At 38.9% G+C, this 13,570-nt stretch overlaps 1 protein-coding gene and 1 long non-coding RNA gene across 3 annotated transcripts in view; one reads left to right on the top strand and one right to left on the bottom strand.

The window, feature by feature from the left end:
- LOC128663352 (uncharacterized) overlaps positions 1-10,437 on the top strand; it is a 41,366-nt gene extending 30,929 nt beyond the window's left edge. For both annotated transcript variants that reach the window (XR_008402853.1, XR_008402852.1), the window contains exons 2-5: positions 2,780-2,918; positions 8,744-8,831; positions 9,207-9,319; positions 10,182-10,437. This is a non-coding gene — a long non-coding RNA (uncharacterized LOC128663352). The remainder of the gene's footprint in view (positions 1-2,779; positions 2,919-8,743; positions 8,832-9,206; positions 9,320-10,181) is intronic.
- Positions 1-13,570, bottom strand: part of AGBL1 (AGBL carboxypeptidase 1) — a 1,247,389-nt gene that overhangs the window by 765,143 nt on the left and 468,676 nt on the right. The gene's annotated exons all lie outside the window — the stretch shown is intronic.

Below are 13,570 nucleotides of genomic sequence, written 5' to 3'. Positions count from 1 at the left end.
ATATATATATATATATATATATATATATATACATACATATACATACAGTCCACACTCACTGGGTTTCAGACAAACTTCAGTATTTCTCTTTTCTGGTGACCAATGGTCTAAGAAAGGGGAGATTATCCTAAAAATGTCACAAGAATAAAGAAATACTGAAGTTTGGCTGAAACCCAGTGAGTGCAGTCTGTATACTTTCTATTTAACCCCCTGTTGGCAACCTGAATGTTGTCATTTTTGGTTAGTGAGAGTGCAGTTCCTACATACTCACCGGCCAATATTAGGTACACCTGTTCAATTGCTTGGTAACACAAATTGCTAATAAGCCAATTACATGGCAGCAACTCAATGCAAATAGGCATCTAAACCGAGCCGAGCATCAGAATGGGGAAGAATGGGGAATTAAGTGACTTTAAACATGGCATGGTTGTTGCTCCCAGACGGACTGGTCTGAGTATTTTTAGGGTTTACAGAGAATGGTCCGAAAAAGAGAAAATATCCAGTGAGCGACAGTTGTGTGGACGAAAATGCCTTGTTGATGTCAGAGGAGAATGGGCAGACTGGTTCGAGATGATAGAAAGGCAACAGTAACTCAAATAGCCACTCATTGCCTGGTCTAAAGAGTCTCAATTTCAGCTGCAACATTCAGAGGGTCAGAATTTGGCATAAACAACATGAAAGCATGGATTCATCCTGCCTTGTATCAACGGTTCAGGCAAGTGGTGGTGGTTTAATGGTGTGGGGGATATTTTCTTGGCACACTTTGGGTCCCTTAGTACCAATTGAGCATCTGTTTAACACCACGGTTTACCTAAGTATGGTTGCTGACCATGTCCATCCCTTTATGACTACAGTGTACCCATCTTCTGATGGCTACTTCCAGCAGGATAATGCACCTTGTCAAAATACTCAAATCATCTCAAACTGGTTTCTGGAACATGACAACCAGTTCACTGTACTCCAATGACCTTCACAGTCACCAGATCTCAATCCAACAGAGCACCTTTAGGATTTGGTGGAACGGGAGATTCGCATCATGGATGTGCAGCCGACAAATCTGCAGCAACTGCGTGAGGCTATCATGTCAATATGGACCAAAATGTCTGAGGAATGTTTCGAACACCTTGTTGAATCTATGTCATGAAGAATTAAGGCAGTTCTGAAGGCAAAATAGGCTCCAACCCTGTACTAGCAAGGTGTACCTAATAAAGTGTCCGGTAAGTGTATGTGTGTGTGTGTATATATATATATATATATATATATATATATATAAAATTATATATATATATATAAAAATGTTTTTAACATGTATATGAATAATTTTTATCAGATAGTGTATATATGAGCATAACACTTTATTTTAATGTACTTATGTTGTACTTGGTGCAACTTTTTTTTTATCCTTACACTTTATGCTAGTCTCTTCACTCGCACTAACCAGATAAGAACAAATGTTGTTTGTGCTCAAGTGCACTCATTTACTTTCATCTTGTAATACACATGCAAATTACTGTGGTAACGATATTGTTCATTGAGACCCGCAAAACTTTTGCGTCCCACTTGTAATCTAGCCAATAATAGGTACACTGGCTCTTCATTCAACAAATGTGGAAAAAAAACATTCTTCCCAAAGTAATGATCTCACACAGTCCACATTATAGAACAGTCTCTGTGAAGGCGCACATCACACTCCAGGACCCAATTTGAATGAGCTTAGTGAAACAGGACTTGCATCAAATACCTTCCAACCACCTCTTATCTATTTAAAGCCCAGTAGCTATTTTCTAAATGTCTCTGTATTATTTTAAGTCTTGTTCAGCTACGTCAACAGCTTCTGTTCATTTGCTACCCCTAGGATCACTTAATATGCTTGCGATTCACATATAGACTATAGAATCCTTGAAACTCACCTCAAGAGAGTTGCCTTCTGCAGTTAACATTTTGTTGTTGCTGACTGTGCATATCTACTGTGCTGATTCCCCTACAGTCCACTTAAAAGGAAAAAAATGTAGATGGCCCCTACAAAATTTCTGATAACATTAAAATATACCAACAAGCATACAAAGTTGCATTATTTAACTGACCAGTTCAGGAAAGCATAGGGTTTCCAAAGGATATATATGCTTTTTAAAATGTACAAAACATAATCTGAGTTATGATGCAGAATGCTTAATGAGTAGAATCATGTTTTTATTTTAATATATTATTATTTTCTAGTATATCAATTATTGTAAATAATTTACATATATTTCACAGTTCTGCATATAGGAAAGGGACAGATTGTTCCTACACTTTGAAATTGTTTTGATGTCCTGTGGGTTGATATCAGTGTAAAAGTCAACTAAATACTGAGCTAAATACAAAAGTCTTTGATTCTTTGTACAAGTGTCTATAAAAGATGCTAAATCTGGCTAGGGGAAGACAAACTGTTCCAAGTTGTCATGTGATGCCCGTTGCTATAGAAACCGTTATGTCTGATGGTAGAACTTAAGAACAGTGGCCTCATGGGATGACCAGCTTATAGTATATTCACATCACACTCTATATGACAGTGGTGGATAAGGGTAAAAAAGCATATAAAAAGAACGCATTATTACAGCAAAGACACAAATAGAATCATATCTTCTGTTTCATGTGTAGTTCTATAAAAAAATCATCTCTAGTCCCTAGTGCGCCTTTCTAAGTGAATTTATAAAAAAAATAAAAAGGAAAATTAAAATTATGCAAAAGGATGATACATAACATCTAATCAAATTAAATGCTTTGTCTTCATATCCAGGTGTCATATGGCAGCGATTGAAGAGAGCATTATGTGTCTTTCTGACAGCTGGAACAAAAATGCTGTAACTAATTCATGACTGGGGATCCGTGGCATAGCACACAGATACAGAAAATTCTAATTCAAGAATTGATAAAAAGTGAGTTTGTTTTTTTTTTGTTTTTTTTTAAATATGCAGACAAATTAACTTGTGTGATTAAAGAGCTCTCTAAAATATAAATGTCATCTTTCTTCATGACAGTATTTACAGGAAAAGCATGTTAATATTTCTGAGTCCTATCTATAGCAGGGAAAGGTTATTCCTGTAATCCTGTTGTGGAAGAATACATACACTATCTTGATAAATAAGCTTTGTGGTAAGTTTTATATATAGTGACCACTAGATTGTTTGCTGGTATCTGGGGCTACAGTTTGCTTCCTTTAAAGGGACATAAAACCTACTTTTTTCTTTCATGATGTAGATAGCTCTTGTGATTTTAATCAACTTTCCAATTTACTTCTATTATCTAATTTGTTTTGTTCCCTTGATATCCTTTGTTGAAATGGATACCTAAGTACACTCAGGAGCTGCTGAATGGTGGCTGCATATATATATATATATATATATATATATCTTGCAATTGACTTTCAGCTAGCTCCCAGTAGTGCATTGCTGCTTCTTCCGCAAAGGATAACAAGAGAATGAAGCAAATTAGATAATGGATGTCAAATGGAAAGTTGTTTAAAATTGTATTCTCTATCTGAATCATAAAAGAAAAATGTTGGGTTTCATGTTCCTTTAAGAAAGAGAGTGGATGTAGTACCAATTATTACAGCCAGTTTACTTATTTACATAACTGCAATGTAACAATTGTAACTATGGAAGTCCTCATTAAGCAACATAATCTTAAATCTAAAAACCTAAATAAGGATCTAATGGCCTAGGTACAGATCATGTGACAGTCCAATTTTTCTGATCAAAATTCAAATTCTTGATACTGAATGACACAATTTTTCAAATTCAACAACTAAACAAACTTGATAAACCCCAGACAACAATTTCTTACAGTGAACCTCAAAAAGTCTTGTAACACTGGCTTTGTGTATGGGCAAAACATGCTGACCTTTCTACTACCCATATTGGATGACATCACCAAACAAATACAAACTATTCTTGCTCAATCAATTAAAATTAAAAAAAAATCAACAAAGCACCTTTACACTAATAATTATGACCTAAATCAATAGCGCAATAAATACACATATCTACTTTACTGATATTGCCCCTGTTCAAATCCCTTAAAAATACATATACACATATCTCTATGGTTTTGAAGCACGTCAGGTTAATTGCACAATGTCCCCTATTAGCATTACTTTGTATTATTAAAAGGGATCAGCAGCATATACACATATGCGGTGACTGCCCTGTGAACCAACATTCATACAACAAGCCTTCTGAGATAATAATCATTGTATGAGGCAAATGATTTCTTCACTGATACATTACACCACTACCAGCTCTCTGAGCAGACATGGGGCTACATTTATTAGGCTGCAAATGCAGCTTCAGGGGCCCCAGCTTAATAGATTTTAAGTGGATAATGTATCCATATAATTTGTATGTAATGATATCACTGAATTTCCTAATATACCTGTACTATGCAAAGACACAAGCCACAGTGGTAGCATATTATCATCTAAATTGTACTTTCTAATAACATGTATCAATAATGTGCTCCTCCTATATGCTTTTTACCCCTTAATCCCACCTCCTAATACAACTTCTCTCTCAGCTCAAGATTTTGCAAGCCACTTCAATAATAAAATTGGCTCCATCAGAAATGAAATCAGATCTCAACATAATACCAATATCCCTCCCCTCAAAATCTCACAATCATCCAAAATCCAAATAGCCATAAATTTGGCTCTTTTGCCCCGTTACCAAGGAAGAAGTTTCTGCCCTTATACTGTCCTCTCACCTCACTACCTGTCCCCTCAATCCCATCCCCTCACAACTACTCCCTTCCCTTTCTTCTACCCTTACCCCTATACTCACACACATCTTCAACCTCTCCCTAAGCACTGGTATATTTCCCTCATCTCTAAAACATGCACTGGTCACACCTATCCTCAAACCTTCTCTCGATCCAGCCTCCCCTTCCAACTACCGCCCTATTTCCCTACTCCCTCTTGTCTCAAAGCTTCTTGAAAATCTAGTATATACACAACTTTACCATTTCCTTACATTAAACTATCTCCTTGACCCACTGCAATCTGGATTTCATCCCCATCACTCCACAGAGACAGCAATTGTTAAGGTTACCAACTAACTACTTATAGCAAAATCCAAAGGCCATTTCTCTCTGCTTATCTGTCTGCAGCCTTTGATACTGTCAACCACCCTCTTTCTCTCCAAATCCTCCAATCCTTTGGCATTTGTGACACAGCTCTCTCATGGTTCTCTTCCTATTTATCTAACCGTACCTGTAGTGTAGCCTTCTCTGGGGCATTCTCTGCCTTGCTACCACTTTCTGTTGGGGTACCGCAAGGCTCAGTCCTTGGTCTCCTTCTCTTTTCAATCTACACGTCATCATTAGGGTCCTTAATAAAATCCCATGGTGTTTCAATATCAATATATAACTGGGGGATTTCATATGTTTCTTGGGAGCCCCTTGTTTAGCAGTTCACGTGTTGTGGAGTGCTATTTATGTACACACTTTTCATCTGCTTTGCATTAGAAAATAATTTTTCGTGTTTCAATATCATTTGTATGCCGATGACACCCAAATCTTCCTCTCTGCACCAGACCTATCTCCTTCCTTGCTAACCCGTATCGCTAACTGTCTTTCTCATATCTCATCTTGGATGTCCTCTCACTATCTTAAGCTAAATATATCCAAAACTGAGCTCCTTATTTTTCCCCCTTCTTCCAAAATCTCCATCCCCCCCCATTTCTCTATAACTGTTGATAACTCATTACCCATACCCCGCATGCCCGATGTCTCAGGGTCACACTTGACTAAGATTTTTCTTTCACTCCTCATATTCAGACCTTGGTTAAAGCCTGCCACTTCCACCTTTAAAAACATCTCTAAAATTAGACATTTTCTTACACAAGACACAACTAAGATTTTAATCCACACTCTCATCCTATCCTGCCTCGACTACTGCAACTCCACCCCCTCTGCTCTCCCTAGCTGCCACCTAGCTCCTTTGCAATCCATAATGAATGTCTCTGCCAGGCTCATCTTCCTTACACGTTGCTCTTTATCTGCTGCACCTCTCTGCCAATCCCTTCACTGGCTTCCTTTGCTTCCAGGATTAAACACAAAAATACTCACTCTGACATACAAAGCCCTAAACTGCACTGCTCCCTCTACATCTCAGACAATGGGGACAATTTACCATTGACGGAATAGAGCCTAATGCACCTGTGTCCGTGCGAGCCTTCAGGCTCGCCAGAAACAGGAGTTAAGAGGCAGCGGTTTTAAGGCCACTGCTCCTTAACTCATCCACCTCCTCTAAGGCTGTGGACATCAATCCACCCAATCTCATACAATTGGGTTGATTGACACCCACTGCTAGCAGCTTATTGGCTGCGAATCTACAGGGGGCGGCATTGCACAAGCAGTTCACAGTAAATCACAGTAAATTAGACATTCCTACCTGTGTAATAGAAAGGCTTCTATAGGGGGGTCTTCCAGCCATGATAGGCTCTTTATAGCTTCTTTATAATAATTAATAATTTGGATGATATTTGCAGTAACCTGAACTGTACATATATCTCACTTGCAGTCAATATAAAGGCAACTCTAGAGATCTTAAAAAAAATGGCCAAAATACTGAAGGCTTATTGTCATAAATTCATAGAGGAGCTTACTGAGGCATCTGGGTTTGTAACCCTGCCTCTGCCTGCCTCTGCCTGCCTCTGATATAGATTATATGGCAACGATGAAGCAAGAGCAGTCTGTGTCTGCACTCTAACAACAGATCCAACACATACCACACTGCAGATGAATCCCTTTAAAAACTATGCCCTAAGAAAGTGTATAATTTCAGATCCCAACGCAAAGGGAGTGAGTCCTATTTAGAACTGGTTGTAGACACAGGTGCCTGTCTACGTAGACATGTTTAAAAATCTCCCGGTTGTCTTTGTTATATTCCCAAGACAGGAGTGTGTTGAAATTCCTTTGTATTTTCTAGTATTTGTTACTGTAACTCCTGACAACAATTTAGTCATCTGACTTGTGGAGTTTTGCTAACTTTCTGATATACTGATATACTTTGGATCCTTCGGCATGGTTGAGATATTTAAACAGGCTAAACGTGTACTTATATTGGGTTAGATTACAAGTTGAGTTCAAAATATCGCTTCCGCAAAAGCGATATTTGTGCTTAACTTAGTAATACCAGAGCACCCAAATGTGCGCTGGTATTACAAATAAGGTGCAATGCACACGCAACCTCACACTCACTTTGCATGGAAGCATTGTGCTCACGAAAGAGCTGTTCAAATGGGAGCCTCATTGTCATGGCATGAGACACGGCATGAAAACTAGTGCAGTAAAGGGGGTAAGTTGTGCAGCGATGGACAGCAAATATAAATATATATGTATCTGAATATATTCATATACTGTATATGTATGTGTTAATATGTGTATATACTGTGTACCCCTATAGATTGCAATCTAACATTCGGCTAGATTACGAGTTGTGCGTTAGGCTTAAAAAGCAGCGTTGGCCGGTCCCAACGCTGCTTTTTAACGCCCGCTGGTATTACGAATCTTGAAGGTACAGGTGTACCGCACACTTTTTTGTCCAGACTTGGAAATACTGGAAATCCATTTATGTAAATTGCGCATCCTCTTTTTTCAATGGGACTTGCATAGCGCCGGTATTACGAGTCTGACAAAAAGTGAGCGGTACACCCTCTCCTGTCAAGCCTGGTACCGCATTTTAAAGTCAGTAGTTAAGAGTTTTACACTACAACGCCGTAGCATAAAAATCTTAACTAAAGTGCTAAAAAGTACACCCATAAACTACCTATTAACCCCTAAACCGCGGCCTCCCCAACATCGCAAACACTAAAATAAATTTTTAACCCCTAATCTGCCGAACCAGACATTGCCGCCACTATAATAAATATATTAACCCCTAACCCGCCGCACTCCCGCCTCGCAAACATTAGTTAAATATTATTAACCCCTAATCTGCCGTCCCTAACATCGACACCACCTACCTACATTTATTAACCCCTAATCTGCCGCCCCCAACGTCGCTGCCACTATATTAAAGTTATTAACCCCTAAACCTAAGTCTAACCCTAACACCCCCTAACTTAAATATAATTAAAAGAAATATAAATAAAAATTACTATAATTAACTAAATTATTCCTATTTAAGACTAAATACTTACCTATAAAATAAACCCTAAACTAGCTATAATATAACTAATAGTTACATTGTATCTAGCTTAGGGTTTATTTTTATTTTACAGGCAAGTTTGTATTTATTTTAACTAGGTAGAATAGTTACAGTGATGTGCGGTCATAGGAGGCAGGGGAGGCAGCACCTCCCCTGTCCTATGTGTGTATTACACTTTTAAATAATCTTTTATAAAAAAAAATTAAGTTTATGAAGAAAAAAAAAAGTGTCAAAAAAGGTAACCCTCCCCCCGAACGCTGACTCCACCACCGCCATCATATGAATTGTGCAATGTTGATTCTTGAGATCCATATTGCTCAATGGATAGGCTGTGAGCCGTGCAGCTCCCCCTCCATTGCGCAACATGGATGGCTTTCTAAATTTCTATGGGCTGGAGACAGCGCCACCTAGTGGCACGTAATGCTTTTTGTGGCCCATACCACTTCTAAGAGAGGCTGCTCTCTAAAACTCCTCAGGAGTGACTCAGGAGCCAATCAGCGTTCCAGTGCTGGACTCACGTGACGGAGTCTGTCACTGTCTCTCTTCTCACCCTTGTAGGTCTGGGCGGGAACCGGGAAGAGAGCTAACACAGTCGAGTCACGTCACATGTCAGAAAGTGTGAGGAGAGATACTGCCGGTGCGAAAGGTAAGTTCATTTTTTTTTTTTTTTCTTTAATAGATATATGCCGGTGTTACTGTGTCCTCTGTCCTGGCTCATAGCAGCAATGAAGATAGTGTGTACTGTAATCTGCAGGTTCACAATTTTGATTTCCCCTCCTGCAAAAAGTTGTGAAGCTATGACCCCCAGCTTCGGTAGTGCCAGAGGCTTTGAAGACTGTAGTGTCGGCTATAGTGTTATTAAGTGGGCTTGAGACGAGAACCATTTAGTCACTGTTTCAGTGGGTCCTATTTGAACTGCAACATGTGGTAGTAATTTCTGGGACATGCTGAAAAGGGGGTATTATGTAGGGGGGAACACAAGGAAATTAGCTAAGAGTTAATTTAACTTGTTTTCTGCTAGGATTTTCAATACATTCCTAATTGACTGAGGAGGCAGGTGAAGTCTCAGTTCCATGCAGACTCATTTACTATGGGAATAAATGGATCTTTTCAACTAGAACCTGAAAAAAACGGGTAAGACAACTGAGGTTAAGCCACCCGAGTAGATCGCTCTCAACTCCAAGATGGATATGGGGGAGAGTAGACCCCTCCCAAGTTTGCTTTGTTGTTGTCTAGGCCTAGGGTCTAAGTTAATTACTGGTGTTTTTTACACTACACCACCCAACTGGCAGTGCAAAATCTGCAAATACATGCTGCACTGTGCAAACTGCAAAGCTTCTTAACCCAGCATCATTCACCCTAGGCCTAGACAACAAAAAAGCAAACCCAACAATAATTGCAATGCAACCAGTATTATTAACAAAGAGGCTCAGGCTATGGGTACTGTGTGTCTACTTATAGCTCATATAGGCAGTAGGCAGTGGCACCCAGTACACTCACTGTCTGTCTGACACCCATAGCCTGAGCCTCTTTCTTAATAATACTGATTGCATTGCAATCATTGCTAGGTTTGCTTTGTTGTTGTCTAGGCCTAGGGATGGTCTAAGTTAATTATTGGTGTTTTTCATACTTCAACACCAGGGTTGGGTTATGTGGGTCAGCTGGCAGTGCAAAATCTGCAAATACATGCTGCACTGTGCAAACTGCAAAGCAACCCAGCATCTGCATTCTGCTAATAAGAATAGAAAGGCCAGAGCAATGTGTGCACACCTGCCAACCTGTGCAAAATCATATATATAATGTTGTACAAAAAGATTGTGTCAGGTGTAAATGCAATCAATCAAAGACTGATGCCTAGTGCAGTTTGCACTATTAGGCTATGTAGCTAGATGATTCCTATTACCATAACTGGGTTAATAAATAGTTGAATAACCACAAATTATATATAAAAAGCCTGTCTTAAATCTTCTTTCTGTTGTAAAATTTAATTGCTCAGTGATGTCTCTGCAAGAGTCCGACTCAGACGCCAGCAAGGTGGAGGTGGAGTACTGGTTTGGGCTGGTATCATCAAAGATGAGCTTGTGGGGCCTTTTCGGGTTGAGGATGGAGTCAAGCTCAACTCCCAGTCCTACTGCCAGTTTCTGGAAGACACCTTCTTCAAGCAGTGGTACAGGAAGAAGTCTGCATCCTTCAAGAAAAACATGATTTTCATGCAGGACAATGCTCCATCACATGCGTCCAAGTACTCCACAGCGTGGGCTGGCAAGAAAGGGTATAAAAGAAGAAAATCTAATGACATGGCCTCCTTGTTCACCTGATCTGAACCCCATTGAGAACCTGTGGTCCATCATCAAATGTGAGATTTACAAGGAGGGAAAACAGTACACCTCTCTGAACAGTGTCTGGGAGGCTGTGGTTGCTGCTGCACGCAATGTTGATGGTGAACAGATCAAAACACTGACAGAATCCATGGATGGCAGGCTTTTGAGTGTCCTTGCAAAGAAAGGTGGCTATATTGGTCACTGATTTGTTTTTGTTTTGTTTTTGAATGTCAGAAATGTATATTTGTGAATGTTGAGATGTTATATTGGTTTCACTGGTAAAAATAAATAATTGAAATGGGTATATATTTGTTTTTTGTTAAGTTGCCTAATAATTATGCACAGTAATAGTCACCTGCACACACAGATATCCCCCTAAAATAGCTATAACTAAAAACAAACTAAAAACTACTTCCAAAACTATTCAGCTTTGATATTAATGAGTTTTTTGGGTTCATTGAGAACATGGTTGTTGTTCAATAATAAAATTAATCCTCAAAAATACAACTTGCCTAATAATTCTGCACTCCCTGTATATCAGAATTAATATAGAAACAATTATATTTGCTGATTCAATCAGCCAATAGGATTGAGCTTGCATTCTATTGGCTGATTGGAACAGCCAATAGAATGTGAACTCAATCCTATTGGCTGATTGGATCAGCCAATAGGATTGAAGTTCAATCATATTGGCTGATTGCATCAGCCAATAGGATTTTTTCTACCTTAATTCCGATCAGAATTGAAGGGACGCAATCTTGGATGACGTCATTTAAAGGAACTTTCATTCAGTCTTAGCCGTCATCAGAAGAGGATGCTCCGCGTTGGATGTCCTGAAGATGGACCCGCTCTGCGCCGGATGGATGAAGATAGAAGATGCCGTCTGGATGAAGACTTCTGCCCGTCTGGAGGACCACTTTGCCCGGCTTTGATGAAGACTTCTCCTGGCTTCGTTGAGGACTTCGGCCCGGTTGGATGAAGACTTCTCCCGGTAAGGTGATCTTCAAGGGGTTAGTGTTAGGGTTTTTAAGGGAGTATTGGGTGGGTTTTAGAGTAGGGTTGGTTGTGTGGGTGGTGGGTTTTAATGTTGGAGAGGGATTTGTACTTTATTTTTACAGGTAAAGAGCTGATTAGTTTGGGGCAATGCCCCACAAAAGGCCCTTTTAAGGGCTATTTGTAATTTAGTGTAGGGTAGGGCTTTTTTATTTTGGGGGGAGCTTTTTTATTTTGTTAGGGGGATTAGATTAGGTGTAATTAGTTTAAAAATCTTGTAATTTGTTTATTATTTTCTGTAATTTAGTGGGGGGGTTGTACTTTAGATAATTAAATTTAATTGTATTTAATTGTATTTAATTTAGGAAAATAATTTAATTGTGGTGTAGTGTTAGGTGTAATTGTAACTTAGGTTAGGTTTTATTTTACAGGTACTTTTATTTATTTTAGCTAGGTGGTTATTAAATAGTTAATAATTATTTAATAACTACTGTACCTAGTTAAAATAAATACAAACTTGCCTGTAAAATAAAAATAAACCCTAAGCTAGATACAATATAACTATTAGTTTTATTGTAGCTAGCTTAGGGTTTATTTTACAGGTAAGTATTTAGTTTTAAATAGGAATAATTTAGTTAATTATAGTAATTTTATTTAGATTTCTTTTAATTATATTTCAGTTAGGGGGTGTTAGGTTTAGGGTTAGATTTAGGATTAGGAGTTAATAACTTTAATATAGTGGCAGCGACGTTGGAGGCGGCAGATTGGGGGTTAATAACTGTAGGTAGGTAGCGTTGATGTTAGGGACGGCAGATTAGGGGTTAATAATATTTAACTAATGTTTGTGAGGCAAGAGTGTGGTGGTTTAGGGGTTAATATGTTTATTATAGTGGTGGCGACGTTGGGGCAGCAGATTAGGGGTTAATAAATTTAGGTAGGTGTCGGCGATGTTGGGGGCAGCAGATTAGGGGTTCATAAGTATAATGCAGGTGGTGGCAGTGTCTGGAGCTGCAGATTAGGGGTTATAATATAATGTAGGTTGCGGCGATGTCGGCGGCAGATTAGGGGTTAATAAGTGTAAGATTAGAGGTGTTTAGACTCGGGGTTCATGTTAGGATGTTAGGTGTAGACATAACTTTTATTTCCCCATAGGAATCAATGGGGCTGCGTTAAGGAGTTTTACGCTGCTTTTTTGCAGGTGTTAGACTTTTTTTCAGCCGGCTCTCCCCGTTGATTCCTATGGGGAAATCGTCCACGAGCATGTTACACCAGCTCACCGCTAACGTAAGCAGCGCTGGTATTGGAGTGCGGTAAGGAGCAAAATTTTGCTCAATGCTCACTTCTTGTCTGGGTGTCTTGTACCACACTGTCTGTAAGTGAGCGGTGGGCATAAACTGCTCGTTAGCACTGCATAGCCTTTAACGCAAAATTCGTAATCTAGGTGATTGTGCACGAAAATTCTCTTCCATAGGCTCCAATGGGAGCCTTGTTCTCATGCCATAAGACGTGGCATGAGAACTAGTGCAGTGAAGCGGATAAATTGTGAAGCGATGGACAGCAAATATAAATATATATGTTGAATATATGGATATACAGTATATTTTATGTGTTAAAATGTGTATATACTGTGAGCATGCGGTCCCCATAGACAGCAATGTAAAGGCACTTTTCAGTGCCGTTTTCTTTCTAACACCCCTTACCGACCCACAAAAGCGGTTTATTTTTTGGGGGGGTTATATGCCACAATTTTTGATTTTTTAAAAAAGGGACCTCGCATTATTTTGGGGGCAATTGGGAAACATTAAAAAATTAACCAGAGGTCTGGCCTCTGGTTAATTTTTTTGAGCGCTAATTGATACTGTGAGCTTGCAGTAGCAATAACCAGCCACTTGTAATTCATGTAGACTTTTCATGTCTAATGTTTGAAGTCTGTTACCCCAAGGAGTAATTTAAAAGGTTTTACTGTATGCTTGCTATATTTATGGGGTGTTAAAGGTTTTTATAAACATTTTTTTAGGATGTCATTTTGCATTTCTAATATATAAATTGTATTAAGACTTTCTAAATGTGC

Source organism: Bombina bombina, chromosome 6, assembly GCF_027579735.1.
Source record: "Bombina bombina isolate aBomBom1 chromosome 6, aBomBom1.pri, whole genome shotgun sequence".
Lineage (NCBI taxonomy): Eukaryota > Metazoa > Chordata > Amphibia > Anura > Bombinatoridae > Bombina > Bombina bombina.
This window is presented reverse-complemented; position numbering and strand designations above follow the sequence as displayed.